Source organism: Myotis nattereri (assembly GCF_964212035.1).
Source record: "Myotis nattereri genome assembly, chromosome: 4".
Lineage (NCBI taxonomy): Eukaryota > Metazoa > Chordata > Mammalia > Chiroptera > Vespertilionidae > Myotis > Myotis nattereri.
In genome coordinates this window covers 20,765,597-20,792,802 of record NC_138079.1, presented here as the reverse complement: position 1 = coordinate 20,792,802, position 27,206 = coordinate 20,765,597, and the positions used below count along the sequence as shown (strand labels likewise).

The 27,206-nt window shown below is 43.0% G+C and overlaps 1 pseudogene across 1 annotated transcript in view; it reads right to left on the bottom strand.

Annotated features, from left to right (window-relative positions):
- Positions 1–11,691: 11,691 nt before the first annotated feature.
- LOC308518113 (pleckstrin homology domain-containing family G member 5-like) overlaps positions 11,692–27,206 on the bottom strand; it is a 34,986-nt pseudogene continuing 19,471 nt past the window's right edge. The window contains exons 3-4 of the transcript in view: positions 16,311–16,437; positions 11,692–13,461 (exon numbers count right to left, since the gene is read on the bottom strand). The product of the transcript in view is annotated as a pleckstrin homology domain-containing family G member 5-like (transcript). The remainder of the gene's footprint in view (positions 13,462–16,310; positions 16,438–27,206) is intronic.

Below are 27,206 nucleotides of genomic sequence, written 5' to 3'. Positions count from 1 at the left end.
TCCCCAGTGGGAGGCGTGCAGGAGGCAGCCGATCAGTGATTCTCTCTCATCATTGATGTTTCCATCTCTCTCCTTCTCCCTTCCTCTCTGAAATCAATAAAGAAATATATTTTAAAAAATAAAATAAAATGAAATGTATGTGCCCATTTTATGCCAGGGATTGTTCAGTGTCTTACAGATACTAACACATTTAATTGTCACAAAAACTCTGTGAGGAGAGTACTTTTATTATCTCCATATTACATATTAATAAAATACCACTAAGAATTACATACAATTGCCCAAGTTTCTCTTCTTTTGACATAAAGGACAGAGCTCTAAGGTTAGTGCTCTTAAAGCCGAACCTACTATTGATAAAGATAAAAGAAGAAATCTTGATATCTTTGGGAGTAATGACAGTGAGGAGATTTCTACTAACAGAGTTACTATGTAGAATGGACCTTTTAATTTGTCCTTAGCTTTACAACTGGTATGGGCCATTGTCTGGGCCAATACAATCTGTATAATTCTTATCTCTAAGCAATTTGGTAGGGGCTTGTCTCCTTGAACTCTCTAACGTACGTGGGTCACATTGCATAATCCACCCTCTATCTGGTTGTGAGTGTGGAAGATGGCAAGATGATTTAAAAAATATCAAAATGGTAAAGGAAGCATTTACTGGGGAGAGGATGTGAATTCTGTTCTCTCTAATGTCAAAGGAGTGCGGGCTCCCTTTTGGGTGCATTTGGGTATCCTAGCAAGGGTGTCCTTGGAGGAGACTGGTAGTTGGTGTGGGGGATTTGAAGACCCAAGGACCAGCAATTAAGCAATATTAAAGCTTGGGGTAAAATATCTATCCATTTGTGGTGACAACTTATTGTTTAAAAGTTTGAGGACAGTATCTTTGAGTAGACCATTGTGTCTGGCTGCTTGGAGCCGATAATCAAGGAGTAAATTTCACAAGCTTCCATGTTCTGGAGCCCATGAATGAAAAGTTTGGGAGGTGAAATGGGTAGCTTGATTTAAATATTTAAATCTGGTCGGAGCACACACTTGGTTAAGAAGGAAGCTACAAGGTAGCATCCAGCATTTCTGGAGGGAGCAGTCAACAGGACTCCAGAGAAAGTATCACTGATGGTGGTTGTGTACCTACCAGCTCCAGCAGAGGGCAGCAGCGGTCCAATAAAACCAATTTGCCTTCTGAATAGGGTCTGTCATCCAGGGCAGACCTACCTGGATGTTCCTACCTGGGAGCCTTCCAGGGACCTTGTTTGGAAGCAAAGAGGGCAACTATTTGCCACCACTTTGACTAGAGCTGTGGTGTCCCCATGCCTGTATTCCCAATCAGTGAGTGCTGTCACTCCCCTAAGGTATGATGCAATATGGGCCCATTCTGCTAGTAGGTATGTCATCTCTAGGAGGTAGAGTTCCCACCTGGGAGAGAATGAGTAAGCAATTTCCAGCTTAAGGCCATTCCCTTGTGGTCCACTACAAGCAAGACTCAACCCATTCTGGTCCACGGTGGACAATTTCAATAGATTTATTTAAGGTTTTAAAAATAATTTCTAAAACATTTTTTTTTGCATTATAGCTATATATATATTCATTCTGTTTGTTTTGTTTTCTTTAAGAACTCCAACTATATCTCTAATTACAGGTAATAACATTTTTGTAGCATTCTGTTTCTTAGAACACTAGAAGGAATGGATATGTGTGTGTGTGTGTTTCATTACTCATTGCTCTTATACTTTTGGGAGGAAAATTTGGGGAGAGAATCAGATGCAAGCAAACACTATTTCCTTCAGAGCCAAAGTTCTCTTGTGTATCATTCTTTACCACTAAAGGGCTAACATTTTCCTATTGCTCAGTAATGCACAGTGCTAGTAAAGATGGATTTTAGCAGGGGCTTTAATGTGATAAAACCTACTGTACTGTCACTTTAAAAGTTTTTTTTTTAATATATTTTATTGATTTTTTTATAGAGAGGAAGGGAGAGGGATAGAGAGTTAGAAACATCGACGAAAGAGAAACATGGATCAGCTGCCTACTGCACACTCCCCACTGGGGATGTGCCTGTAATCAAGATACATGCCCTTGACCGGAATCGAACCTGGGACCCTTGAGTCCACAGGCTGGTGCTCTATGCACTGAGCCAAACTGGCTAGGGCTATATAATTTTTTTATTGCTTTTTTAGAGAGAACGGAAGGGAGAGGGATAGAGAGATAGAAAGATCAATGAGAGAGAAACATCATCAATAGGCTACCTCCTACACACCCCCTAGTGGGAACTGAGCCCACAACCCGGTCATGTGGCATATGCCCTAACCAGGAATCAAACTGGTGGCCTCCTGGTTTCTGGGTTGATGCTTAACCAATGAGCTATACTGGCTGGGTTTCTGTCACCTTTTATTTAATTAACTTCTAAGTACTTTTGAGACTGGCTAAAGTAAAACTAAAATGATTTAGGAGAGCAAATATGTTTCTTTAGAACTAAATAGAATTGCTATCGTTAAAATATATCAGGAGTAGCAAAAGGCAAAACAAAATGCCATATGCAAATTTCTATTTTCATATGTTAATCAAAAGATCATGCCACAATTATTTCCTCTCTCAGTTCCAGTCGCAATTTCCTCTTTGAACAAGAGGGCTTTGAACTAGATGATCACTCAACAACTGTACTTTTAGGCTTAATACCTTTAATTGCTTTTTATTTCTAAATTGCTTCTTGTTTCATGTTTTGAATATTCTCTTTTTCCTTTTTCTAATATTATACACACAAAGACATGCACACACCCGCACACGTAGACAAGCACACACGTTACTTCGTGTTTGTTTGTTTGTTTTTATTGCTGGCTTACTTTCTTCAGCATCTTTCACTGTGACTGTCTTTCCTATTCATTTCTAATGTTCATGGGTTTTTCTTTAGCTAATCATACCTAATGAGCTAGAAGACGGATATAAGTGTAAGCCCTGTCTTCTGTTCTTTTAATTAAAATTACAGCACTCTTTTGAAACTCTTGTTTTATTGCAATACCCCATGGAAAACATATTTTCATAAAATATTTTAATAAAGTAGCAATACTTGTATTTACTAAAAAAATGTTTATTGAGTGCCTATAAAATACCAGGTATTGATGCAATCTGACTTTCTAGGTCTCAAGATTGAGCAAAACAGACCAACATCTGTGGTCTTAGGGGGTAAGCATTTTACACAAGTCAAATTAGCATACACACACACACACACACACACACATTTGAAAAGTAAAACATAGCTATTTCATGAAAAAAAAATACTCATGGTCACTCATGTGATACACTTGCTGTTTCAGTTCACTTTCATTTTACTTAAGCACACTCATTGTGGCCCACTAAATGGTTTTGTGAACTACAAATAAGATGTCTAACAGACTGGAAAACACCCTTTCAGTGAGGGATGATAATTTATCGCCACTGCTATTTCAGGTACTACATAACCCATTTACTGCAATTGTCTGTTGTAATTGACAAGCTGTGTGAAAATGGTGCACGCTGGGAGGCAAATTGGGAGTAACTGTAGGGAACACAGACATACTTACTTTACTCATTGCTTGTACCTACTAATCCAAACGGGCTCCAGAGATGTCCTATTCTTTGTTACATGGCATTGGCTATGCTTTCTTGTTTTCAGTGAGCCAACAAATAGGCTAAGTTTACTCTTGGTCAATTTGCAAAGGAACAAAGACACAAATAATATAATATCCCAGAGCCTGTCCTCTATCGTTATTGGGTGGCTTCTTGTCCACTCCCATATTTTGGGTTTTATCAAATATATGTGTAAGCAGATTTAAAAAATCATGATCTGGGAGAGGTCAGGAGAGGCAGCTGGGGCCTGGAGGAAGTGAGTGTGAGACACGACAAACTGAAAACAGACAATGGAGGTGGCAGGCCCCTAGGTGAGCAGGACAGAGTCAGAGGTCTCTCCAGGACGTGGTCCACCCCATGGCATAAGATCTAGATGAAGGAGCCTTATAACAAAGGTATATATTTTTTGAGACATGAAGAGGGGATTGACTTGCTCCTTGCCTAGAGGCGCTACAGCCCAGGGGTATACATCCTCTCCGCCCCCAAATATTGAGGCACTCGGTTTGGTCTCAGAAATCTGAGCTGCCAGCTCAGGGCACTCGGTTCGGTTTGGACGGGCCTGCTCAGGTCCTCTCTGCGTGTATCTCTTTCCTACAAATAAATCCTTGCCTGCTTTTGCTGCCATTTGTAGTCTCTTGCTTGAATTCATTCACTCTGCATGGGGGCGCAGAGTGCTGTCTCTGGCCAGAGGTTCTCTCCGCAGAGACCGCCCTCACCATTGCTGACATATGCAAGTTTAACCCCCACACTGATTAACCTATAGTGCATTTTCATTGCTGCCCTGTTCCTCAATTTCGTTGCATCCACTAAGTATTATGTGGGCTAGTGGTTTTTCATGGATATCATTTATCATACTAAAGGTGTTGCCTTGTAGACCTAGGTCACTGAAGGTGTTTATCGTGACTAGGTTTTGAATTTGGCAAATGCTTTTCCCACCTTCATTAAGATGATAATATTGATTTTATTCTTTGTTCTGTTAATGCAGTAAATTACACCATTGATTTTGAATTTTGAACACATTATCTAAATCATTTATATATGTGAACTCATTTAATTCCCATAACATCTCAGTGAGGGAAGTACCCAAGGCCAGACAGATAATTGTACCATAAGATTTGACACTGTAGATTTAACACCCGAATCTATGCTCTTAACCACTCCTGTACTTAACAATTTTTCTTTGTCAGTCATAAGCACACAACATCTATATTACAAATTAAGTTATGTAAGTGCTTTGAAATTTTCATATATACAACAACATAACAAAGGCCAAACTCTTTCTAAAATCACCTCTAAGTCTGGGTATTTGGGGAATTGAGGCATCCAATCTCCATGGGGGTGGGGGGCGGGGGTGCAGGAGGCAGCCAATTTATGTCCTCTCTCAATAGATAATGTTCTCCCTTCCTCTCTCTCTAAAATAAATCAATGCAGAAATCTTAAAAAAAGAAAGAAACTAAGATAAAGACAACTAGTTTATAAAAGAACATATATATTTTCTCCTTTAAAAGCAGACCATTATTTTAACTGGTACAATATGCTACACATAATGGATATTTAGATTATTTTGAAAATAAAATTTCAATCTCCAATGTTGTTGGTTGATTCTTTTAATGCATGCAATTCTAGAGACATCTTTCTGAAGATTTTTAAATTATATTTATTCTAATATCTCCTATTTTCTATTGAAAGGGCAAGGGCTATGCCCTCCATCTTACCCTGGATCCTCCATGTTGGGGCAGCAGCCATGTGCTCAGGAAAGTACCTTCTTCCCGGAAGCCCAGGCCTCTGCTGGCCACACCCGGAATCTTTTTAAACTAACCAATGACAATCGGGGGACGTGCGCGCCATGGAGATGACCACATCCTGTGTAACAAGACCCGACTTGCACCTAGCCAATCGGCAGGGCCCACAGTCATCTCCCCTCCCCTCACTCCACCCCCCCTATTAAAACCCCATTTTTTTCCCACGGGCGGTCTCTCGTCTCGCCGTGCGAGGCTGGGAGCCAGACCTGGGTCTGTGGTAATAAAGGACTCTTTGCTTTTGCATCGGACACTGCTGGCTCCCTGGCGTGGTCTGTTGGGGATCTTGAAATCTGGGCATAACACTATCTTCGTTCTGTTTGATTCTCCTGGTTTAGTTTGTTGCTTTTGTCTCGATGTAAAAGTGTTTTCCAATATTGGGTGACTTGTTTAAACTATTATTATCATCATCATCATTACTATTAAATCCTATTCCAGTTCTAATTTCCTGTGGCCTGTTCCCCGATGTGGTATAAAATGGACAGAATGTGCCGCCGGTACTGAGAGGTACATAACAGGGTCGTTTCTTGGGGATATGAGCTGTTCCCTCGCTCCTGGTTATAATTAGCTCCCAAGAACATTTCTCTGTCTTCATTCTCAGGCTGACACTCCCTGCTCCAGCTCAAGAATAAGTGCCAGGAGTGCTGATTCTGAGCAGAAATTGGAGGAACTCAAGTGGTCTAACTGTTTCAAATCTATGCTCCCCATTAGTCTCCTTGACAACAAATGTTTCCAAGCCCAATGGTGCCTCTTGCGTGCATGGACTCGACCTGGCAGGCTCACTCTCCTGCCCGCTTTTGCAGCAATTATCTGCTGTCTGTGTTCCAGAAGTGGTTTCTTCACATTTGATATTGGCGCAACCCACGCATGTTTCCTGACCTGGAATCAAACCGCAACCTCCTGATTCATAGGAGGATGTTCAACCATTTACCCACATCAGCCAGGCACCTTTTAGTTTCTTGAGGCGTCTTTTCAGTTAGGAGCATGCCTAAATAGTGTCAAAATAATTCTGATTGAATAAGAGAAAGAAATGGACTTTCTTTGCAATACAATATTAACTCACTCAACAAAATTTTCTTGAAACTGAGCTTTCATTTTAAGACCACATATGCTTAATTAAAATTAATAAAATCTTGTTCATGCCATTGATTTTTTATGTGAAAATTAACCCAAAGTACAATAGAGTATTAAGTTTTATATTGTCACCTAAATTCTGTCTGTGCCTATTGAGTATGTGGAATTCATATCCCAACTTGCATTTCTGAATATGATTTTGATATTAATTTACCTCTTGCTAAGTGTAGATTCCTTGAAGATAGGCACGATTTTCATTTGTGTTTTCTTCACAGAAATTGTGCATGAGATCCACCATGTAGTATATATTTCAACAATGTTTTATGAATAAGTGAATAAAAAATATTATTTACAAACTTCTTTAAAATAGTTTATTCTGTGGGAACAATGCAACTTTGAAAAAGGAATCTTTAAAGAGAGCAATTACCTTACTGTGCTAATTTGTTTCTCAAACTACTAGGGAAAAAAAGTGTTAAAATAAAATCAATTATAAAATCTGCTTCAATTGGGAAGTGTTCAAGAAGTAGACTATTTCAACATGATTTTCAAAGAGCAAAGAGAAAATTACTTCTTTTTTTTGTCCCTGTGTTCTTTCTTGCCTCAGTTCTTCCACATATATGACATTATCAGGGAAGAATGTTCTTTTGAAATTATTAGGAGATTGTCTGACATCTAGTGGGCACTCACTAAATGCTTGTTGAATGATGTTACGCAAATACAAGAGAGAAAGAAAGCATTGTCAACAAAGTATGTAAAGCATGTTAAAATGCCCAAGACTGGAGCTGAGATAGGGAGAAGGGGCTGCATCTGGGACACTCCTGGGAAACACTTTTTGAGATCATTCTCCTACCTAGATGCTCATACTAATCTCCTGATGTTTTAAAACTAACAGGGGATTCAGAATATGTCATGCTAATCCAAATACCCACATGCATATTAAAAAAATAAGATAAATTAATAAAAGAAACATGTTTAGGATTAAGTGGGTAAAATAAATTTTAAATTGTAATTTATCCAGGCAACTTGCTGTAATAGAGAAAATGTGAGTTGTGGTCTGAATAGATTATAATTGGTATTTCACAGACTGTTATTGGATTAGCAATTCTGTGCTTACTTAAAGGCTTAAAATCAATAATACTCATGCTACACAATGGATCAGTGAAAGAATAGGAGAATAACGAAACATTTTACCTAGAACAACAGATTAGGTCAAATGTAACTAGTTTAAGAAATGCATGTCTGTGCATTGTTATTATTTACAATTCAATTTTTTATGAAAGTTAGTGAGCATTCTATTACTCTTTCTTAGATTTTTTTTATTTTTTAAAGTATGTTTTTATTAATTTCAGAGAGAATAAGGGAGATGGAGAGAGAGATAGAAACATCAATGATGAGAGAGAATCATTGATCCACTGCCTCCTGCACACCCCCTACCGGGGATTGAGCCCACAACCTGGGCATGTTCCCGGATGGGGAATCAAACCATTGACTCTTTGTTCTTGGGTCAAAGCTCAACTGCTGAGCCACACCTGGTTGGGCTCTCTTTTGCATTTTTATATGCCAACATTGTTCAAATTTAAGGCCTCCATAGGAGATAATCCTATGCACAGGATAATCCTATCCAATGTATCTTCATTGCTCAAAAGCACTGCTTATCCATTCATTTTTGGCCTGAAACCATATCCTATATAATAAAGAGCTAATATGCAAATAGCCGTCATGCCCTCATGCCATCATGCTGTAATGGCTCAGACACCCAACACTGGGGAGAGAGGAATGGGGACCAGTCAGGCACAAATGAGCTCATGAGAGAGGAATGGGGACCAGTCAGGCTGCAGCCCAGAAGAGAGACAAGCCACACACCCCACGGTCCCAGGCGCCAGTGGTTGCGGCCCAGGCGAAGCCGCACCAGGTCCTGAGTGCCTGCAGCTGGCCAGAGGGAAGGAAGCCCAGGTCCCTGCAACTGGCCAGAGGAGGGAATCCTGGGTCCTGGGTGTGGGGCGAGGCAGAGACAGTTAGAGGCAATCAGGCCAGCAGGGGATCAGTTAGGGGCAATCAGGCTGGTAGGGGAGCAGTTAGGGGCATCCGGCAGGCAGGCAGAGTGGTTAGGGGTGATGATTCAGGTAGACAACTGGTTAGGGGCGATCAGGAAAGCAGGCAGGTGAGCAGTTAGGAGCCAGCAGTCCAGGATTAGGAGAGGGATGTCCAACTGCTGGTTTATCCAGGACCCAAGGGATCCTGGATTGTGAGAGGGTGCAGCCTGGGCTGAGAGGCATGTCCCCCCCCCCCCCTGCACAAATTTCATGCACCGAGCCTCTAGTTTGATCATAAAATTTTGAATTATAAAACAATATTATATAACTATATGAAAATATTAGAGTCACCTGATTTTTCCGAATTAAATAAATCAAATGAAAAAAAACACACATGGGTTAGATGTCCCCCATAAAGGAAAATACCAAAGGCTAATTTGTTTTTCTATTTCAATATAAGGTAATTTAGTAATGTAATACATACTGATTCTTTCCCCCCTTTAATTATTTTTAGACTTAGTTCAAGTTACATAATAATCAGCATTGGCATGTATTAATAGCATTTTTCTAGCCTATCTAACCATATGAATATATAGGCTTAAGAATGCTATGTAATTTGGAGTCGATGAGTCCAGGGACAACATTTTACAAAGTCAGCTCTGTTTTACAAAGTAGTCCACCTATCGTTTCATACTTAAGCTGGCTAGTTAAAAAGATCCATAAATCTTTCATAATAATTTATACTCCTGACCACCCATGTGTATATTTACATTAATAAAATGAGGGAGACTGATCTTCATTTACTCAGCAAAAATATACTGCCCAGTGCTGGGAACCAGGCACTTGGTTAGCTATGCCCTCATCTCAAGGAGATCATTGTGGAGTGTGACAGCTTTAAAAAAGTGTGTCCTGGAAACTCACAGAGGCTTCAAAAGCAAGACACTATACCAGCCATGGGCAAACTATGGCCCGCGGGCCGGATCCGGCCTGTTTGAAATGAATACAACTATTGAAAAAAAAGACCCTACCCTTTTATGTAATGATGTTTACTTTGAATTTATATTAGTTCACACAAACACTCCATCCATGCTTTTGTTCCGGCCCTCCAGTCCAGTTTAAGAACCCATTGTGGCCCTTGAGTCAAAAAGTTTGCCCACCCCTGCACAATACCATCTCAACTTGAGGGAGAAGTTGAGTGTTATGAGTGGATAAATGTGGACAGACTTTTCACACTGCAGGGGTGACATTTGAAAAGGAAGGAGGCAGGAAACAATGATTATTATTTCATCAAAGATTTTCACTCAGGGGGTAGGTAGCATGTTGATCTTTGCTTAATGTCTTGCAGGATTAAACTTACCTGATCCAAAATATACCGTTTATTCATCCTCCATAATCATTCTTTTTTAGAATTTCTCTACCAGCCACTCATTCTTTCAAAATAGACTATAGGGAACATGTTCACTTACACTCTTCTTTCTCATTCACCACCAATAGACATAGCTCTCACAGGGGCCCTCTCTTCTCCATATCTACTTCTATTAGGAGATGGTGTGGCGTATGGGTGAGTATGGAGTCAGATATCCAGGGGCTAGAATGCCAACCTCACCTTCTACTGGCTCTAGGACATTTCACAGATTATCATTGACCCAAACTAAATCTAGATTGCATGGGCCCTATTGTGATGGTAATTATAGTGTCAACTTGCCTAGGCTATGGTGCCCAGCTGCTTGCTCAAATACCAGTCTAGATGTGGCTGCAAAGCCCTTTTGTTCTAAATGTGATTAACATTTACAATCAGTAAAGTTTGAGTAAAGCAGACTATCCTCTTTCATGTGAAGGCCAATCAGTTAAAGGCTTTAAGAGGAGAAACTGAGCCTGGGTGGTTCAGTGATTGAGCTTTGACCTATGAACCAGGGGGTCAAGGTTTGATTCCCCATCGGGGCACATGCCCAGGTTGCAGGCTCCATCCCCCAGTGTGGGAGCATGCAAGAGGCAGCCAATCAATGATTCTTTCTTATCATTGATGTTTTTCCCTTCCTCTCTGAAAAAAAAAAAATATATATATATATACACTAGAGGCCCGGTGCACGAAATTCGTGCACTGGGGATGGGTGGGGGGTCCCTTGGCCCAGCATGTGCCCTCTCGCAGTCCGAGACCCCCTCCCTCCTTACTGCCCACCTGCTTGCTGCTTCCTACCGCTCGGCTTGCTGCTCCTTAGCGCAGCCGCGAAGGCCTTGGGTCTGCTGGGTGCCAGGCCTGCGGGTTTGTGTCTCTGATACCCCCAGCAGCCCCAACACCTTGATGGCGGGGCTTGGGGCTGCGGGTCTTTGATCAGGGCCCCAGCAGCCCCAGCACCAAGGTGGTGGGCCTTGGGGCTTCTGGGTACAGGGCCCCGCTGCATGTTTGTGTCTTCTATCAGGCGCCCAGCAGCCCCAGCAGCCCCAGCACCGCCTAAATAACTTAAGGGAAACTTTATTTAGTCTTCTTTTAAAAGCAATCTAGTTTAAAAATGAGTTGCAGTTAAGAGAGAACAAAGAACATAGTACCTAAGAGTGAGATAGACAGAGGAGCGGCTGGGCACTGGTCAGGGGCTTACATGCCAACTGTTCTCCACCTGGGAAATGATGTAAAATCGGTTTCTTTAGTTTTCTGCTTAATGGTCTTCTCCAGAGAGTGGAGTGGCATCTGCTCGCTTCTCCCTGGGGCCTGGCTTGGTGGTTGCCTTGGGGTCTGGCTGCGCTCCAGCGGGCTCCGCACGGGCCTGCCTGCTCCACCTGGCCCTGGCCACAGGTTGCTTCCTCCGAGTCTTCCTTGGTCGCAGCCCCGGTCCATCACCTCCTGTGTCTCCCACCGCCAGCGCCGATAAAGAGGCCCCCACAGAGTTCAGGTCTGCAAGGAGCTGGTCTTCTGCTTTCAGAACCTTCGGGATCTCCTCTTGCAATTGTTCCCTTCCATGACCTTCCTTCCCTACCTCCGGAATCTTCCCGGAGCACCACATGCCTGCCCTCCAGTAGAAGGTTGTCTTTGTGTGACTTTCAGGGCAGCCTTCAGGGCCTGGTAGCCGCACTGCGGCCCTTCCACGTTGGGCGCCGGGCCTGAGGCTCCCCAGCAAGTCCCGCTGCACCAGGCACACGTGCGCCCGCCCCGGACCGCGCCATCCAGGCATGGCGGCTCCACACTGCGCTCAGGGCCTGGGAGTTAAGCAGCAGGGTGGTCCTGATGCGCCTGTGGCTGTGGCAGCCAAGCAGAGCTCCGACAGGCTGCGGCTGGGGGCTGGGACGCCCCCTGGGTGGCGGCCCCTGCCAGCAGCTGCAGGAGGCTGGCCTCAGATTTGGACTTGAGCAGGTGGGGCAGGAGGGCAGCAGCTGGACAGGGGGGCGGCGGCGGAGGAGGGGCAAGGGCGGGGGTGAAGGGGCCTGTGGTAAATCTAGGGGCCGGCGGGGGCGCTGGCTCCACCACAGGGGCTGGGGTCGCAAAGTCTTGCAAGGAGGTGGAGGAGAGGGTGCCGTAGGCGGAGTCCATGGAGCAGGAGCTGCCCTCCCCGGGGCCCAGGGCCAGCAGCTCGCTGGTCAGTGTGACAGATGAGGCGGTGGTACCGAGGGACATCTTGTCCGATTGGGAGCTGAAGGGGCCGCCCTGGAACTCGGTAAAGAGCGTCTCCCTGGACTCCAGCACCACCACGGCCGGGGTCTCCATGGAGCTGTCAGAGGCGCAGTGCTGGGAGTCCAGGCTGTTGCTGCTTTGGCGCAGGATGGTGGGGAAGCTGGAGGCGGAAGTACTACTCTCCCCACCCGCCTCTTCCTCCTCATCTTCCTCCTCATCCTCCTGCTGCTGCTCCTCCTCCTCCTCCAGACTCTGTAGGTGCTGCTGGCTGCCCGCGTGCTCCTACGCATGCAGCTGCTGCAACTGGTTCTGGGCATTGTAAATGGAGTCCCCCCAGCCCTGGCACAGAGCCTGCCCGCTGGCCTGGAACGTGTAGGACCCCACGCGCTGTGGAACTCGTTCAGGTAGATGAGGAGGAAGGAGCCAGGGTCCCGCAGCTCCCGGCACACGATCTTGTCCACCAGCAGTGGTGGCCTGAGACCCTGGTCCCCTCAGCCTTCTTCACTGCCTTGGTCACCAAGAGCAGGTCCATGAAGAGGAAGCAGTACGCATCCATCTTGCTGTCCTTTCCCTCCTTCATCCTCAGGCTGCCCTCCAACAGCAGCTGACGCGTCTCCTCTGGGGAGGCACCTGGGATGGGCGCGGTCAGGTCCAGGTGCAGAAATTCCTTCAGGAGCTTGTCCACCTCGTCGTTGCTACCCTCCACCACCTCCTAGGCGTCCATGCGGCTCACCACGGCGGCCAGCTGCTGCCGCTCCTGTCGCCGCCGCATGCACGCGGTCACGTGGTGGATGAAGCGCTCCACGGAGCTGATCATGGTGATGACGGCCTCCTGGGCACGCGGCTCGACCCTCTTCCTCAGCACCGCCTTGAGCAGCAGCGGTACTTGGTAAGCCGCCATGGGGCTTGGCGAGCATGTCGCTCAGCTTCAGCCGCTGGCACTGCTGGTGCTTCTCGGCCCACGTCACCTAGGCCGGGAAGAGGTTGTCCCGCAGCAGGCTGCGCATGTACTCCATGCAGCCCTCCTCCTCCATGCAGTACCGGATGTAGGGCTTGAAGAGGGAGCCGAACATCTTGAAGCCTTTGAGGAGGTCCCGGGCTGCAGCAGCCCCCGCGTGCCCAGCGCCTTCTCCACCATCGGCGCCATCACGCTGCCCCACAGCCCACGGTGCAGACGCCCGATCTTGGGGATGTTGCTGAACAGTAGCGGGGCATGGAGGTGTCCGGACTCCTCCCCAGGGTGACCCTTCACCCGAGAGTACCCACCACTCCATTCACCCCCTCGTCCAGGAGGGAGCGCCCTGGGTGGGTCTGGGAGCTGGGGAGGAGGAGGCTGGCGGAGGGCAAGGCCCTAAAGCAGAAGGAAGCCTTGGAAGGCAGGCAAGGAGCCCAGGACTCAAGGAGCCCCCGCCGCCACCCCGTGTCCCGCTGGGGCCTGCACCCAGGCGTGCGGGGGCTGCGGCAGGGCCACCGGCTGGGCTTGCAAGTGAGTTCTCCACGAAAAGTCCCAGCAGCCTGCTTGGTGTGGGTGGGGATTTTGGGTCACCTTGAGGGAGGCCCTGGCCTTTCTCTGCTCCTCTCCTGGTGGAGCGGTGGGACTCCAGCACTGAAGTCAGAGGAGCCGCCTTCCAGCCCCCAGGACGCTTCTCAGAGTCGGAAGTTTCGCCATTGGCCTCTGCCTAGGACAGGACCTCTGCAGTCCCAGGGTGCATAAACACACAGGGCTTCCATCAGGCACTGCTGATCCCGGGGCCGGGAGGCCTCTGGGCTCCGCTGATCCCGGGACCGGGGCCTCTCTACTCTGTGGCCTCAGGGCTGTTTGACTTCGCTCTACCGCTTGGAGCCTGAGTATGCAAATTAACCACCATCTTATAGCTTCTATAATTGAAACATTGTATCTTTTGGAGCTGTTGCTTCAGGAGCTCAGAGCCTCGCAGCCCCAGGCTGGGAACCTTGGCTTCCTCCATAGCTGGGGCAACCAAGCCTCCTGTTCTCAGCTGCTTAGCTGCCGGCTGCCATCTTGGCTGGCAGTTAATTTGCATATCGACCTGATTAGCCAATGGGAAGGGTAGCAGATGTATGGCTAATTACCATGTTTCTCTTTTATTAGATAGGAATATATATATATATATATATATATATATATATATATATATATTCATATTCTCCTATATAATAAAAGCTTAATATGCAAATTGACTAAATGGCAGAACAACTGGTTGGCAGGGGACAGGGCTGGAGAGCAGGCGGCACCAGGCCAGCCAAGGCAGGTGCCAGCAAGCAGAGGGAGGGGACGGAGATCAGAAGGGGCAGTGGCAACTGGCAGTGGTGGCGGTGGGGCAATGGAGGGTGGGGCTGGTCGCTCCCTGGTGGAACTGGCCCCCAATCGGCCTGCCAGTCGCCTCCCATACACAGAGGCCAGACTGTGGCTTAAGCCCGCTCCCTGCCTAAGCTATCAGTCGGACATCCCCCGAAGTCTCCCTGACTGCGAGAGGGCACAGGCCGAGCTGAGAGACCCCCGCCACCCCAAGTGCACGAATTTTCATGCACCGGGCCTCTAGTATCTGTGTGTGTGTGTGTGTGTGTGTGTGTGTATAAGCCAGGGTCATAAGGACCAAAGTCTAGACCAGACCGGAAGTCAGTGCTGGGTTACCATGGAGACCCAGCACTGACTGGGGCCACTGCGGAGCCCCAACCCAGCACTGCCTGCCTGCCTAGGGGGCTGCTGATCAGGCCTGGAGAGATGCCTGCAGAGAGAGAGGCAGGGGCTGATCTGTAGCCTCTGTGGCAGCCGTTGATCAGAACTTGCCTCTCTTTCTCTCCCAGCCTGCCACACCTCCATTTCTCTCCAGGCCTCCACTGGTGCTGCTGATCAGCCTCACCTTTCTGATCAGGCCCCGCTGATAGGCATGGAAACTGACCAATCAGAACCAAATCTGGGTCAATTGTGAGGAGCCAATGGCTGCCTAGGAGGCGGAGCTTTTGATGCTGACTGGCATAGATACTGACCAATCAGAACCAAATTGGCCAGCAGAGGAGGGCAGTTGGGGACATGAGGCAGGCAGAGGCAGTTAGGGGTGATCAATCAGGCCAGCAGGGGAGGGCAGTTAGGGGCCATGAGGCAGGCAGAGGCAGTTAGGGGTGATCAATCAGGCCAGCAGGGGAGGGCAGTTAGGGGAGATCAGGCAGGCAGGCTGAGGGGTTAGGGCAGCTGTGGGCAAACTACGGCCCATGGGCCGGCCCATTCGGCTGTTCTATCCGGCCTGTGGAGCCAAAAGAGCGGAGGGTTCTCTTGCTCTCCCCTCCGCTCCTTCACCAGCAGCAGTGTTAACATGTATTAGTTCACTCAAACACTCCATCCATGCTTTTGTTCTGGCCCTCCGGTCCAGTTTAAGAACCCATTGTGGCCCTCAAGTCAAAAAGTTCGCCCACTCCTGGGTTAGGGGCAATCAGGCAGGCAGGCAGGTGAGTGGTTAGGAGCCAGAGGTCCCAGATTGTGAAAGGGGTTCCGACCGCCAGTTTAGGCCCGATCCCTATAGGATCAGGCCTAAACAGGCAGTCAGATATCCCCTGAGGGGTCTCTGATTGGAGTGTTGGAGTGGGTGCAGGCTGGGCTGAGGGAACCTCCCACTCCGTGCATGAATTTCATGTACTGGGCCTCTAGTGTGTATATATATATATAATTTCCTGAGGGAAAAGGAATTCTTCCAGAAGACTAATGTAGAAATTCTGCCTGTGTTTCTTGCCTGCCAGCTACCCTACAGATTTCAGACATCCTAGCCCCCACAATCATGGGAGCCAATTCCTTAAAATCGCTTTCTCTCTCTTTCTGAGGCACTAAATAAATTTAGATAATGTTCTTGTTTTTATGTTCTATACACTGAATAGATGTAATATGCTAGGGAAAGATTCCCCAGCCAGCAGTGTCTTCCTCTGCCAATGAGTCCTCCACCCAGATTTTGGAATGATCTTCCAATGGAATAAAGCCCTAATAATAATAATAATAATAATAATAACAGTAAAAACATTGATAACTGAAATTTGATTAGAATGAGGCACTTTGTTTACTACCTAATTTTTATTATTTTACTTAAACTTGACAAACCCATCAAAAATATATTTATGTATCCCTATATTTCAAATATGAAAATCAAGATTTATAGAGGTCAAGTAATTTGTCCAAGGTGAAACAGTCATTACTGTAGAAGGTGGATTCAAGCCAAGTTCTTTTGTCACAAGGTTAACATTTAAAAGTTTTTCTCCAGCTAAGGCATCTGGCTCACATCTTTCACCTTCCTTTTCCTCAGTAACACTTTGTTCATTCTGCCTGAAAAATCCGTGCACTTTAAGATTGTTTGTATCTTTCCCCTATTTCCTACCTGGTACATCTGGCAAACTGTTTCAAACACTTTAGGATCCTGTAAAAGCAGCTTTCTCTGGAAAGCTCCCCTGCCAACCAATCGACCTGGAGACAGCGTGCTTCCTGCTCCTGTGTCAGGGAAGCAACACGCGCACACACACACACTCACCTCTATTATAGCAGTTGTTATATTCTGCCTTGGCTATTTTGCCTGCTTCTTAGGAATCTATAATATATAAAGTCAAAAGAAGGGCATGCCCTATTTTTCTTTCTATTCAGTTATCTAGCTGACACATGGAATGAATATTTGAGAAATGAATGCATGAATGAAGTGAGTTTGGGTACAAAATCTTTTAAAAAAAAGTTTTTGTTTTTAAAATTCCAGCAATATAGTGATTTATAAATTATTAATTGATTTTTAGCATATTGGCTAAGAATGTTGATAATAAGAACTAGGTTAAAGTGAGATAAAATATATGCTCTTGATTAAATTACGTATTTCTTGAATTTACAGATTTTGAAAAAAAAGAGAAAGAAGCTAGCTAACTCATGACTTAAATTGATTAGACACTCTAGAACTTTTGAAATCCAGAAGATAATTATACAAATTTCAGAGATATAGCTTTATATCTCTGACCCAAGTGTCAAAAAGAAAGAAAAATAAAACTTTCTAACTTCAGGCAAAACTAAGCATCCCACTAATTGCTAGGAGTCATTTATATTATATAAGCATAAAATTCTGCTACTAATGAACTACTTTATGTATGCCTAATTATTGTAAAAAATGTAAATGGCTTTATGCAAATGCAAGGACTCGTGAGAAGTTATAAAAGAAAGTGTGAAACACAGGTTATCAAATAGAACATCAGACTATAAAGTATGATGATTTTGCTTATTTCTTCATGTGATACAAATTAAAACAATCTTGCATGTGAAAAACAGGATTTCTTTTTTATTATGAATGTGCATAGTAATTTGAGATTCTGCAGACAAATAAATTTAAATTTCCTTTTAACTCCAATTCATTAGTCAAAGCACAAGTCCATAGAACAGCTAACAATAAAAGAAAGTCCTATGGGGCATTATCAATAATATGCTTTTTAAAAAAGTTGTAATTTTAAAAATCCCAGGGTTAGTCTCTGACCTTTTTTTAGTATTTCTGGGCTTAAAGACACACTACGTCCTTAATATACCCCTGTTTTAAAATAGGTAATATGAGGATGAGAATAATTTATTTTTTTCAAATCGCACAAGGTTGACAGAAATGTCAAATATAATAATCCTTATGAGTTTTAAAAATAATAAAACATTACATTTATATTGCTAATATAATATTATTAATTCTATAATTTTTTTGACAAAAATGGAAGATTACTTCAGAACACAAAGTGAAGGATAAGAATGGAAAAATCATGAAGAAAAAACATTTAATGAATGTTCGAATGTTTCTGGGAAATGTGGGTTGCTTTTTTTTAAACTCTGGTTTAGAAGTTCATACTATGCTAGATTTTTAGAACAGTAGTGTGAAATACATGCTTCGAGGAAAGACTTTTTTGGAAGGAGACAAGTTATACATTCCTCAAATTGGCTGCTTCAATCCAAATATCGAAGACTTGGCAGAAGGCTGAGGCTGAAGCAGTACATTTTAAAGGAGTCCTGATCAAGTAACAAGACTCAGAGTGTGCAAACCATTTGTGTTGGAGAAAGACAAGGTCTCAACGGAGTCTTTCTATCAACTTCAGAGACAAGAGGTGGCATTGAGTTAAGTTGTCTCAGATGATTCTTGAATAGAGCTGAAGAGGGAATCTTTTCATTCTGGCTCTTAAAGTAGAGACTTGATTATTTAAAAAATTATATATATATATATATATATATATATATATATATATATATATATCTCATAATATGTTAATTAGATCAGACAGCTAAACGACCTTCCAGACATCAGTTTGGATGTTCTTCTGGACTAAGCTGTGGTGGTGGGGGTGAGACAGAGGTGGTTAGGGGTGATCAGGCAGGCAGGCGAGTGGTTAGGGGCAATGAAACAGGCAGGCGAGAGGTTAGGGTAGATCAGGCAGGCAGGCAGATTGGTTAGGGGCAATTAGGCCGGCAGGAAAGCAGTTAGGAAACAGCAGTCCTGGATTGCAAGAGGGATGTCCAGCTGCCGGTTTAGGCCCGATCCCCCTGGCAGTCAGACATCCCCTGAGGGGTCCCAGATTGTAAGAGGGTGCAGGCCGGGCTGAGGGACCCCCATCCTTGTGCATGAATTTCATGCACTGGGCCTCCAGTATATATATATATATATATATATATATATATATATATATATATATAAATTTTTTTAGTTTTTTTTGTTAATCCTCACTCAATAATATTTTTCTATTGATTGTTTTTTTAAAGAGAGAGTGAAAGAGAGAGGGAGAGATAGAGAGAAACATTGATGTGAGGGAGACACATCGATTGGTTGCCTCCTACACACACCTTGACCGGGGCCGGGAAACCTGCAACCAAAGTATGTGTCCTTGACTGGAATCTAATCTGGGGCCCTTCAGTCCATGGGCCGACACTCTATCCACTGAGCCAAACTGGCTAGGGCTAGAATATCCTATCTAATAAAGATGTAATAAGCAAATTGACCATTACTTTTCAACAAAGATGGCAGTGCCCATAGCCACAAGATGGCGGCACCCAGTCCCCTCAGCACCACCAAAGTCCCCCAGTCTTTTAAGCCCTCACTGCAGGGGCAAGGGTCAAGCAGAAACCCAGTCCCCTGAGGCAAACAGATAGCAGGGCGCTGCTTGCACCTTTTCATGGTGCCGAGGGGCAGGCAGGCCCCTGCAAAGATCAGACAGCAGGGCCCTGCTTGCCCCTGGCCACAACAGTGAGGGACAAGCAGGCCCCTCCAGAAAGCAGATACCAGGGCCTGTGGTGGCATCAAACAGGCAGGTCCACAGAGAGCAGAGGACCACGAGGAGCGGGCCTAAGCCATCAGTAGGACAACCCCTGAGGGCTCCCAGATTGGAGAGGGTGCAGGTTGGGCTGAGGGACCCACGCCCCCATGCACTGGTCCTCTAGTATTTTAATTAATTTCAGAAAAGAAGGGAGAGGGAGAAGGAGAGAGAGAGAGAGAGAGAGAGAGAGAGAGAGAGAGAGAGAGAGAGAGAGGTATCAATGATGAGAGAATCATTGATCGGCTGCCTCCTGCATGTCCCACATAGGGGATCGAGCCCACAACCTGAGCATATGCCCTTGACAGGAAACAAATCCAGGACCCTTCAGTCCACAGGCTAACCCTCTATCACTAAGCCAGACCAACTAGGGCAAACTCCCTCTGATTTCAATATCTTTGCAATAAGCACTAGCACTTGCCTAATTAAAAAGTTATTCTTATAATTGAATTTATGTGGAGAGAGGCACTATATGACAATGAGGTATTATCAAAAGGAAAGCCAGTTTCTCTCGATGTTTATGGCAAAGAATTTCTCCATTACATAAATTTTGAAACACTATACATTGCTCGTATGTAGTTATATGTATTTAGTATATGCATTTAGATGAAATTATGTTGTAGTATTCTTAACAAATGTCCCTATAGTAAAAATTAAGTTATTTTTATTACTAATTTTAAAACAAATCACATTTAAGAATTTTATAGTAGTGTGATGTTTGAGGGGATAGAGAGGTTGGGTGATATGAAGGAAGGTATAGGGAAATAAATGGTGATAGATGGAGACTTACTTGGGGTGGTGAATACATTATAAGGTGTACTGATAATGTGTTGTAAAATTGTGCACTGTATAATTTTGTTAACCAGTGTCAACCTAATAAATTCAATGAAAAATTATTTTAATAATTTTATAATATATATTTTGCCAAAAATCTCAGGAGTTTAATGATTATAAAGTGATACATGAACAGATATAGGATTTAAATATAATTCAAAATAAGACTAAGCTCTGAACTGTATTATAGAGGCTCAGATGTACACATTATGTTAATAGTAATAAATATTAAGAAGAGAAGATTATCTACACTAATAAAAGAGAAACATGCAAATTGGTGTCACTCCACTATGCCCATCAGCCAATCAGAGCAACTATGCAAATTAACCCAACAAAGATGGAGGTTAATTTGCATACAGAGGCATAGAGTGAAAGCTAAAGGCTCTGGCAGGAGTGAAGATTAAAGATTGAAGAGGCTTGGCTTCTCCGCTGTGGTCGGACCAAAAGCCTGGGTCCCAGGTGCCAGAGGAAAACCGGTGCCGGCAGCCATGGGAAGGAAGGCCTATTGCACGAATCTTCGTGCAACGGGCTTCTAGTATGATGATAAAGAAGAAAAAGGGGATGAGGATGAAAGTGAACTCCAGTCTTCAGGACTCAGCCTAGACTTCTCTTCCCTGATCTTTTACACATTTGGTACATGCTACTATATACCCACTAGCACATGTTTCACTGCACTGTATTCATTTCTTTCATTTCCTATTTTCCCCATTGCAGTTTTAGCTGGATGAAGCAAATGCTCCTTCTTGATGGCCCAGGTTGCATGCTCATGATGCAACACATGGTCTGACACACTGGAAGTAATTAATCAAGATTTTAAAATTAATTACTGAGGAAGAATGAGCAATCAAGCAAAAGTGGAGTGGGTTAGGCTGGGGGATAAGAGAAAAAGAAAAAAATCAAGATGGTTGATAATATCCTATTTAATAAAGAGGCAATATGCAAATTGACTGTCACACCCTTGCACAAGATGGCCACCTCCATGTGATCACAAGATGACCACCACAGGATGGCTGGCAGGGGAGGACAGTGGGGGGTAACCAGACCTTCAGGTGAGGGCAGTTGGGGGCTACCAGGCTGGCGTGTTGGGGGGTGGTAATCGGGCCTATACTGGCTGTCAGACATCCCCTGAGGGGTCCCAGGTTGGAGAGGGTGCAGGCTGGGCTGAGGGACACCCTCCACCCCCTCAGTGCACAAATTTCATGCACTGGGCCTCTAGTCAATAATAAGAGAGAATCACTGATGGGCTGCCTCCTATACAACCCACACTAGGGATTGAGCCCACAGCACAGGCATGTGCCTGAAATAGAATGGAACCATGACTTCCTGTTTCATAGATTCACATTCAACCACTGAGCCACACCAGTTAGGCATTATTCAGCTCTCCAAATAAGAAACAAGAGGATCAATGAACTACTAATAGAAAAATACACACCAAGTGAGCACACTTAGAGTAATGAGTGGTGAGTGGAAGTCAGTGAATGTGATAGATTGTTATGTAAGGGCAAAAATAATTGTGCCAAATGTTAAAATAAATGAAGTACCATAAATTTTCCCTGAGAACCTATTAAGAAATGCAAAACAACTATTTTATTTTTTTCTGATTGTATAGTCAGTTAGAAAAAGTTTGTTGATTATGGTGGGGAGAAACATTGAAGCAAGAGAAACATTCAATTAGTCATGAGTTGCCTGAGAGGTTTTGCTTGATTGGGACAATGGATTTGTTTCACTTTAGGTCTGTACTGTTAGAAATGGGAAATTACTATTTGAGATATGTACTCTGTGCCAATTCCAATTCACCAAGAGCAGAGCGGCTGTAAATTTCAGAAAAAAATCTATTCTGGGGCACCATGGGGAAAGTTACAATAAGGCTGATGAAGGTTAAACAGACCATATCTTTTAGATGACACTACAAATCTATAGCAAGTTCAAGCCAATAAAAACAAGCTATGTCTCTGATTGAAAGGGAATGAAAAAAAAGCCTGTTTAGGATTATTGCAGATGATAAAATCTTTTTAAAAAGTGATTAAGTCTGTGACTTAATGAGAACTTACTTTCTGTGGCATTTATTGTATCTGAATGTGTTTTATTCTGTGTGTGTTTTTATGCTTATGTATAACTACCTGTAACTGTGTGTTTTTTTTTTAATAAAGTTCTTAAAAAGTGATTGAGCTTGGTATTCCCTTGGCTTACAACATCTACATCATATCCTTGCATGTAGGAGTCACAAAATATTTCAATTGTAATAGTGTCTGTTAAAAAATATTATTAATAAAGTAAACAGAAGGTCAACTGGGCAGAAGAAACTTCCCCAGATATTTCAGCAATAGAGAAAAAGCAAGAGCACATTTTTTAAAGGCATGTAACAGGAAGAAATCTACCTCAGAGAAGATATTGATTACCATTATGTTTTAATTGGATCACGTAATGCTAAAGTGGGATTCGTTTTCCTATTTCATTTGATTCCGTGTTTTTCTTTGAAATGTACCGTTCTGCTTTCTTTCTCCTACCTGACTCTCAAATAGTTTGTTTTATGTTTTTTTAAAGTAACCCTCTACAGTGTTTTTACATGTCTTGTGATAACTTTTGTTCCCAATTCTATTTTCAAGGATGTTTGTATAGCAAAGATCCTTAGAGGATAGAAATAGTGTTCCCCTTTGGGGACAGAGGACAGATGATGAGTCTGAGAAGGATAATGTCTCCATCTGGGGAAAAGTTGATCAGGTTTGTTAGTAACCATCTCATAAAATGTTGTTTTTTATAGACTTAGAGCTCCTCACCTGTTGCACAGATCCCCTGTCAGTGCACTCTGTAGTCGAGCTTACTTCCAGATTGTCCCACAGTAGAGCTTGGAGGGCCAAGTGGAAGCCAATGTAAATATAAATTCATGCTGCCTACCATTCAGTGAATAATAAACTCCCTTATTTGTGGTCCAGGAATCTCATGTCCTCTGCCAGAATCTGCAACTGTGGCAGATTATAGTTCTTTACACATTTGTAATGGCAAATTCTTCTATTTTGAGGAATGACACAAGGAGAACACATATGGAATATATGTATGTCCTGAAAACCTGATGATAAATAGCAGAAGTAATAGCCTTTTGAATGTAATTAAAAGAATAGGTTTATTTTAAATATATCAAGAAAGTCCTCTTTGAGTAAGAAAAGTCTTTGTTTAAAAAAACACACACAAAAGAGGACATTTGAGATACTTTCAACAATAAAGATAAAATTAAAAAATAATATTTTGATAATATCCAAAAAAATGAAAAATAGTAGTTATTTTGGATATACAAGTTAGTAAATGTATCTACTTTGTGCTGGGACAATGAGTGTCAATGGACAAAGATGAATAGTCCTCTATTTTTGTAAGAAGGTGAGGGGTGTTCTTAGGAAACCTAAGCTAAGATTAAACTGTGATCATCCTGTAGAACTTGTTTTTTTTTTAGATAACATTAAAATAAAATTAAAAATTTCCATTATTTCCACATTTTGAACAAACAACTAGGAAGGATTCCCTTTCTTGGTCAAAACTATCTGAATAGCCCAGCCGGTGTAGCTCAGTGGTTGAATGTCGACCCAGGAACCAAGAGATCCCAGGTTCAATTCCTGGTCAGGACACATGTCCAGGTTGCGGGCTCGATCCCAGTTGGAGGCAGCCAATTGATGATGTTTCTCATCTCATCGATATTTCTATCTCTCTATCCCTCTCCCTTCCTCTATCTTTAAAAGTCAATAATAACATTAAAAAAAAACCACTATCTGAGTATTGGTCATTGTCATCTCTTGTGTCCCCAGCTACATTCATCATGAAGGTGAATGTTCAGATTGTGAGAGCTTCCTAAGAACCTGTTGACCAGTTAGTTGGTTGTCACCTGTAATTCCTTCCTTAGTCACTGCACATATTCATGTGCCCAAAAATGGGGGTTGATGAGAGTCCTCAGGATTATTCAATGGCCAACTAAAAACATTTCACCAATATTTCTGATTTCTTCTGTCTCGTCGACCTATGTTTTTCTGATTTACCTATTAAAATACATTGGGGACATTTTATACTGAAAGGGCCATACCATAATTAAAAAATATAAATTCTTTTGAAAATATAAACTCACAGTGATTTATGATGAAAAGCAGCTTATATTTTGTTGTTTAATATAGTCAGTGGGCTTCTGTGACTATTTTATGGATCACAGCATTCTGTCTGCTCTGTGTGTGATATAATTCATTGAATGAACCTAGAATATTACATATATTTTTAATGATCCTGGTCTTTTTTCTTGATTTTCTCTTATAATTAAACAATCAAATGATTGCCCTCTAATTTGTCATCACACATTAATCTTATTTCAGTACATAATCAAAGAAGTCTTCTATTTATGTAAATACAAATATATGAGGTAGTCTTCAACTAATTTTTCTGCAGTGAATCTAAGTGAAGATTCTATTACAGAATTTCCAACTCTCTTTAACTCATCCTGAGCATTTAAATTTGTTTCTCAACTTTAAATATATTCCTTTCCTCTCCAACCAAAATGAGGTAAATGTCAGACTTTGGATTCGATTTAAATTTACACCAAGCTCTTTCATCTCAAATGCACACATCTCATCGGTGGCTGCTTATCATTGAGATGACTGAAAGCAATTGCTTTAAGTGCCTAACTCAATATATCTACATCCATCTGTAGAACTTTGGTGCCACACTCATATATATCACCTTGCTCCCTGCCTCTGCGATTTTCTCTATGGAGAATATAAGTCTCATAAGACATACTCTTGGCATTTGTCTTGAATTACTGTATTAACCTAACCCTGCTGCCTTTCCCTCACAAGATTGAATAAAGAAATTACAGTCAAGTGTCAAAAATTGAAGAGTTGGGAAAAGAATAATGACATACTGAGTATTTGTTATACAAATGAAAGCTAATACATACTTCTGAAGAAAAGATGCTTGAGTAGACTTTATTCCCTTAAGTACCAAAATGTTTTTCTTGTCCACTAATCAACTTTCCTGGTCAAGTGCAGCTGACCCAAGATAATTTATATGGTTAATTTTTATATATGAGAATATAAGACAGAGAATGAACAAAATAAGTAATGATCAAAATTCTCCTAGAATAATGAATCAATGTATATATATGAAATGTAAATATGAATGTCAACAATAGTTTTTACCTTAACAATATTATGGGTTGATATTGTCACAGTAGTCTGGTCATGTTTTTGACAAGGTAATCATAGCAAATTTAAATATGTCAAATTCCTCCCTAGGCACAGGCTCTTTCACCATGTAACACTCTCTCAGTGGTCTGTGAAATAATCATAGATTCTGGTTCAAAATAGATAGAAGTGAAATGAATTACTTTTCAAATTGTCTATTTTTTTTTCAATACATTCCAGTACTCTGCTATGAAAAGGTTTCCCAAAAGTCTGTAAAGACTATCCAAAATGTTGTTGTGCTTATAGAATATCATTATTTGTTGTTTTTAATAAGAATTGGATTAGCTTAATATTTTTACGGCAAACCAAATACTAATTAATTTCTCATAAGTTTTATCCTTGAAAATTATTTTTATGAGTTACTTAGGTGTAAACAGATGTCACTAAGTCTTCCTGTAAATCAGTTCCAAGTAAGGTGGCATTTACTGTGATGTTACATGTTGAACTATTTCCAAACATCATCTATTAACACACTACCATTAAGCCATATCCTGGCACCGGTGTCTTAGGTAAAATAACATTTCTTACCCTCAAGGTAAGGAGATCAAGACCCACCTGCAGTGAGACCGGGGCAGGCCTCTGTGGGCTTAGGAGCTATTCTGCCTTGTGCTCCCAGGAAAGGTCAAGAAACCTCCCTTTCTGAGGGAGCACCTTGTCGCCTGTCCTGCACCCAGCTCCTTGAGTTTGGGAAAGGCCCATCATGTACAAGTCTTTAGCTGCATTTGGGGTTATGGTGGAGCCGCAAGCACCCCTCAGAGTTGTATGGGGCAGCTTCATTCATAGCAGTGAACTTGCTTCTCTGCTTCTTTCTTCCAACTATACAGTGTTTTCATCAGCAAAATGCAGAGAAGTTATTCTGTCAGTTGTTGTGTGAAGACTCTGCTTCTTCCAGATGATGTTGCTCAGTGGTTGAGCATACACTTATGAACCAGGAAGTCACACTTCAGTTCCCAGTCAGGGGAACATCCAATGTGGGGCCTGCAGGAGTCAGCAATCAATGATTCTCTGTCATCATTGATGTTTCTCTCTCTCTCTCTCCCTCTCTATTCCTCTCAGAAATCAATAAAAACATTGGCGGGGGGAGGGGGGGTACTCTGCTTCTTCACCTTCAGTTACCGTACTTGCAACAGCCCTAAAGAAATGAAGATTCTTGAGACAATATGTTTAGAATCCAGTGGAGCCTCCAGTAGCTCTTTGTCCTGCTGTAATCAGGAAGGGACTTGTGCAGCAGCCCTGGCCTGACGAGGGTATGATTGCTGAGGGTTCATGTCCGTCAGGAGTGGAAACTTGGGTTATTCCATCAGGTAAGCCATTAAAACCAGAGGAGGTGTTAGCTGCAGACATGGGGATTTGAATGAATAGTAGAAGAGGTAAGGGTAAGAATTGGTTACAGTACTGAGGCCAACTATAGGAAGTTCCCTCGCATTCCAAACACCCCTCCCTGAAGAAAGGCCCACCGGAACTATGAAGGAGCTGCTCCCTGAACCTGTAGAGAAAAGAATGCAATTTGGACAAGAGAGGACATGGAAATGCACTTTTTAGCTCTCCTGCTGTGGGATCCTAAATGACTGCTGACTTCCTGTCTCCACAACTATGTTTGTGCAATTGCCACACCCTGTTAACTGCCATGACCATGAATGGCAAGGGCACTGGGATCAGTCTATTATGAAAAGAAGCAGGATACCTCTCATGGCAACCTTGGTTGGGGAATTAGAAGTCCATCTGCATTTGCCAGTTGGTC